Source organism: Felis catus, chromosome C1, assembly GCF_018350175.1.
Source record: "Felis catus isolate Fca126 chromosome C1, F.catus_Fca126_mat1.0, whole genome shotgun sequence".
NCBI lineage: Eukaryota > Metazoa > Chordata > Mammalia > Carnivora > Felidae > Felis > Felis catus.
In genome coordinates, this window is record NC_058375.1 from 185386752 (window position 1) to 185392751 (window position 6000).

The window sequence follows — 6000 nt, forward strand, 5'->3', positions numbered from 1 at the left end:
ACACCGCGCTGTCGCGGGGGCCGCAGGGGCCGGTGCCCAGCCGCACCCGCCGCAGAGCCGCGCCGCCAGCTCGCTGAGTTCCGGAGCTCCGTGTCCGCCTGGCCTGCTCACCCGCACCCTCATCACTGGCTACCTGTTCGCTTCCAAACCCTAATACCCGTAGGCCATGCGGAGCTATCTCCAAGCGTGCCAGGCCCGGCACTCGTGCCAAGTGGCTCACCTCAGCGGGCTGCGCCTGCCTTTGCCCCCGGTGCCAAGTGCCGAGCGAGAGGCGGCGGGTCAGGACTCGGACGCCGTCTGCTCACCTCCAGGAGCCGACAGTGGGTGCCTGCGGCGTCGCTCGTCCAGCCCTGGGGCTGATTTAAATAACTAATAAGCTCAGAGAAATTTTACGAGGGGAACTTTTCCTTTTAGTATCAATAAAGCCTAGTAATTGGGTTCGTTGGTTACCTAAGCTCGAGTTTCCCAGTCTGTCTCTCTCTCCTCTCCTCTTCTCTTCTCTCTCTCTCTCTCATTCAAAAGCAACGTTTAAGAAAACCCGGCAACTGTGTGTGTGTGCGTTTGTGTGGGGTGTGCAAGTGTGAGTATGTGAAAGAAGTTGTTTGTTTCAAAAGTCCTTCTTCTCCTGGAGAACAATCGTCATTGTCGCTCTGTGGTGAAGAGTTTTGAAAGGTGAACTGTTGTTATTTCAGAAGAGAAAAATGTTAACAACAATTCGTCTCAACACAAGTACAGCACAAGGAGGGAGGGTTCTAAAGATTTTTTCCCTTTGGATATGACAAAGACATTTGCAATGCGTCCCTAATAGTTTGCATTTTAATCAACTTTTACTATATTTTGACTTCCACTCCTGGAATTCTGGTGGATTGTAGTGATATCTGTTGTTCTCTGTAAAGACTTCTATACTATCATGCGTTCCAAATTTTTGGTTCAATTTTCTAACCTTTTTGAAAGCATGTTTTTAGTCGTAAAGAATTTTTCCACCTGGGAACCATGCCTCAACTTAAACATATAAAAGAACTTTCATGAATAATAACTGCAAATAGCCCATTTGTCTGTGTCCACGGAGTTGTTGGCGCCTATACAAAATCTCAGAAATCTAAAAGCAATCTTAAGCATGTTTCTCTCCAATCGTATAGAGATATGTGTGTTTTCATTAGCTGTATGGAAGTTTAAAAAAATCGCTTAAAAGACTTTTTCGAAAAGCATTAAGCTCAAATCTAACTGAACTTAAATTCCCTACCAGATACACCATAGCTAGTGCCTGCCAATGTCGATCTAACGAAATGAAGAGTATTTCTGAATCAGATTACTGTGGGGGTCAGAGGCTAGTCAATAAAAAGCGATGAGAATTCAAGTTTGCAAACCGTAGAGGGCAGAGGGGGCGGCTCCCCAAGTTCCCAGGAACACACCCAAACCTGTGCGCTCACATCCTCAGTGTTTACATGTTATGGAGAACTTCTCCTTTTCACTTTTATTTAGAAAATCGATGAGCTCCCCTTAGTTCGTCTTGTTTCAGGCTGCGAGACTCAAAGTCAGCTCGAGGGTTGCTTTCTGCCAGGTAACTTCCGGAGGCCCAGTTATTCGGAGATAGACCCAGCCCTTTGCACATTCCAAGCAGAGAATGGCGTCCCGCCGGCCCTTCCCAGCGCCAACGCCGCCACTGCCCCAAGCTCTCCTCCGCACCCGCGGGCTGACGGGACCGGAGCGCCTGACCCTCGTCTAGCTTCCTGAGCTCGCGCCACGGTGTCGGCACTTGGCTGAAGAGGGAGTGAACCTTGAGCTATGGGTGTTTACGCCCCGTTTCCCGCTTTTCCCAGAGGGTTACAGACAACTTCCCTTCCCATTTGCTCAGGCTGAGTTCTAGTTCCCATCCGTACTCTCCAGTCTTGCCATCACCAGGCTCCTAGTGCCCCACCGTAGTGGCTACGAGCTAAGGGCACTCACCGCGGCGACCCCGTGTCCCCCACGCTGACCAAGTTAAGGGAGGACGTGTCCTCTTGGCGCTGTCTTCCGAGTGCCAGAAGTCGAGAACAACGGCAGAGGCAGATGGAAGGATTGGGAAGGAAGGCGCAGGGCTGAGTGGGGTAGATAAGAGCCTCAGCAAGGAGCACCTCAGCCTCCCCAAACAACCTGAGGCCTCCCCTTCCCTCCCTGCACTTCCATTGCAGGTCCCACCCTGGTCTGGCGGGTCCCCACCGAGCTGCTCCATCAACCAGGCTGCCCTCTGGCTTTTAAGGATCTCTCACCCCATCCCATACCTTCTGGCTGTTTGGAGTTTTGTTTTCAGTTAAGCTGTTTTCTGAGGTCGAAGAAGCTCCACTTTTTCTTTTTCCTTTGCCTCATTTACACTCCTTTCTTTAAAGAGCATCCCCCAAGCCTAGCTTCTGCCAGACCTTGTGCAATCTCCCAGAGCTCTATGTGGAAGAGGAGAAGTGATTTGTCTGTTTACAGCAGGTTTAATTAAGACAGTTATGTGCCGTGAACTCCTTGGGCCCCAATCAATGCACTTTGATTTAGAAAGTCAAATAGAATCACATCTTACACTTGTGGGTCCCCTGTTGCCCGCCCAGGCTGGAGATGGATGCTGTTGTCCGTCCACACCGGCCTCACAGGACCTGGACGAGACTCCCCCAGAGTTTGCCACCCTGCTTGTCCCCATGGCTCCCAGTAAGGTCTTCTTGCAAGACGAGGCCTTGCCAGTAAGGGCAAGAAAGGCTGAACTCTCAGAGCTCTCCTGGTGCCCCTTAGCTGAGGAGCCAGGCGCTGGATTTCTGTGGACCCAGCTTCCGGGCTACCAAAGCATTCCCTAGCCCCAGGACCTAGTCCTCTGCTTTCCCGGGCCCCAACCCTGCAGAAAAAGCCCCGGGAGGCAAGTCTCTTCTTTTACCCTAGCCCTGCATCCAGTACCCTCCCCTCCCCCCAACTCTCTGACTTAGGTGCTGGGGCTGCAGCAGAAGCGTTTTCCTAATTTGTCATCATCGGAAACCTCAGACAATTGGACTGTAAAACTTTAAGGGCTTCAGGGAGATGCTGACTTCAGGCGCCCGATGGCAAAGGGGCGGGGAGGCTAAGGGTCGGGGACAGGGACGCGGGACAGATGCCCCAACTTGCTCTCTTGAACTTCCCTCCCTAGCAGCCTGGCTGCCCTAGCATAAGCAGTGGCCCACCCTTCCCTCCTCTCTCCTGCCTTCTACCCCCTCTATCTCCCCTCCTCGCCCCCACTTTCCAGAATATCTCGCCACTTCATCAGTCCTCGGCAAGGGGCCAGCCAGCGTGTCAAAGGTCGCTCAGCCTCCTCACCTCCCCTTACTTTGTCCAGCTACCCGGGACTCGTGAGCCAGAGCCTTATGTTGCCTGTGGTACCCGTCAAGACTCCGTATGGGGTGTGTGCGCCTCTTCTCTCGGTTCCCCACGTCCAGCCCCCAGAGATAGCACCCACGTTCCCGCTGCCCCTGCAGTTCTGACCCTCTCCCCCCACCCCCCCACCCCTCCCCCCCGAAAGCTGCGGACCTGTCATTAACTTCATCACACCATCTATAGTCGATCCCCTCGGTTTTCAGTAGATTTGAAATCCAACATATATTAGATCCATATATTTAGATAGGATTGGGGGGGGGTGCTAAAACATTCTGAGCATGCCTGCGGGGCGGGGCGGGGGGGGGGAGTCTCAGAGGAGTTGTCCTGAAAGCTGCAAGGAGCAGCCACCTTTGCTGTAGCCAAGGCCTTAATGGTGTCGACTTTGGTGGGCTGTATGCGCTGGGGTTCCCAGGGCAAACCCCCTCCTCGGCCTCCTCCAAGCAGGGCAGGAGACTTAGGTTAGAGGGTCGAGTTTTAGGGGACTTTTAAAAATTTTGTTTTTATATCTGTAAACGACTAGTCCCGGCACTAGACGGGTGCAGCAGTTGGCCCCAAAGTGGAATGTGATTCGCCCCTCCTCCCCCCCCCCCCCCCCCGTGTCAGGCAGCAGCGGGTGACAGCTGGCAGTAGCTCTGGTAACGCTGTTTGGCAGGGCTTTGGGCCTTGGCGTCCAACTGAGGCCCAGTAACCCCCATCGTGCGTGCATTTTGCTTAGGGTGCCTGTGCGTGTGTGGGGGGCGGGGGGGAGCTGGGCCGGGGCTGTATCCACCGTCGCAGCGCCTTCCCGCGCGGGCTCAAGTGTGGACGCAGTGGATGAATCCGTGAATCAGCACCACCGCAGAGGGGTCGAAGGAACAGCCAATTCCGTTAAATGGGCTAGGCGGCTGCGGCTGACTGCCCCCTCCCCTCCTCTGAGCAGGCGTGAGGTGGCCCGGGAGCCTCGCCAGCAGCCCCCGCCCCTCAGGCGGAGCTCGGGTCCTGGCAATCTCTGCACTTTGTCATCACGCCCGAGTATTTGACATTCGCAATTATCTGCAAATACCCTGATCGGTTTGTATATGAAACACTTTTTTTTCTGCCTTAAGGTTGGAATCTGGTAAGTTTCAGACAAGTGGTTGCGGGGGGAGGTGACCCGGGGGACCGCGGGGGACCGGCCCGGTGAACCCGACTCGGCTAGGTGGGCGACGAGCAGGGATGGATCTGCGTGCCGCCCCCACCTTCCCCAGCTCCGCTTAGACGCAAGGCCGCGTGGAGCTATGGAAAGGCCAAGGCCGCGACCCTCGGGCCCTCTTTTAAAAGGAGCGCCCCCTAATCCCCGTGAGAGAAAAGCTGAGTGGGGAGCGGAGATCCCACCAGAGGCAAGGCCCGGAGGTTAATCATCTTGATAATCGGAAAGGGCGCTGCCCGGCCTGGTTGCCGTCACAGAGAGTGTCAGTCACCAGCTTTCGACCCCGCCGCAGAATTACCTGCTCAAAGAGACATCCCACGGAGCCCTCCGCTCTGAGCTCTCCCCTCCCGCCGCCTGTGGGAAGTAAACCGCGCCCTTGTTCAAAAGAAGCGGATGCCCCTTTGACCCTCCTCCTCCCCCAGATGGTTCCTAAATCCAGAAGGGCAGTGCCAGCCCCAGGATCTCTCACAACTCCTACATCGCAGCTTCCAGGCTACCTGCCTATTACACAGTCTGCGAAAAGAAAGAAAGAAAGAAAGAAAGAAAGAAAGAAAGAAAGAAAGAAAGAAAGAAAGAAGAAGAAAAAGAAGAAGAAAAAGAAGAAGAAAAAGAAAGAAAGAAAGAAAGAAAGAAGAAATAGAAGAAGAAAAAGAAGAAAAAGAAGAAGAAAAAGAAAGAAAGAAAGAAAGAAAGAAAGAAAGAAAGAAGAAGAAAAAGAAGAAGAAAAAGAAGAAGAAAAAGAAGAAGAAAAAGAAAGAAAGAAAGAAAGAAAGAAAGAAAGAAAGAAAGAAAAAGAAGAAGAAGAAAAAAGAAGAAGAAAAAGAAGAAGAAAAAGAAAGAAAGAAAGAAAGAAAGAAAGAAAGAAAGAAAGAAAGAAAGAAAGAAAGAAAGAAAGAAAGAAAGAAAGAAAGAAAAAAGTGATGGTAGGGGAGAGGGAGGGTAAAGAAGTGAGATTACGTGTCTGACTTTTGCTGCTCCCTTAGGAGCTTGATCCTGGCCCCTGGCTGATCTGAGGGCCCTCCAGCTCAGAGAGTAGGAGGCCAGACCTTCCTCCTGCGAGGTGCACACTGCCCGGGTGCTCCCGGCCCGGCGTCTTAATGGCCAACAAGCCCACCTGCTTTGCTAAGGGTATAATATCAGCAACTTTGGAAACACCAAAACGTTCAGTGAAGCCTCCTCCTCTCGCACTCAGCTTGAAGCTCTGCTACAGACACTGGGCTAAGTTGCCTTTCACATATACTACTCACATTTTCCGGGAAAGGAGGTTAGAGAAAGCAGGTTAGAGAAAGGTGGGTGGGTGGGGGATATTGCAAAACCTTCAAGAAAAATCGGGGGTGGGGGTTAAAAAGTCCGTCTTTGTAAGAGCCCAACCGCCAAAGCATTGGTTTATTCTGAAAAGGAAGAGAGAAGACAGAAGCAGGTCGTAAACGAATCCCTCCACCCCCCAACTCCCTCCCTCCCAGCGTCCCCAG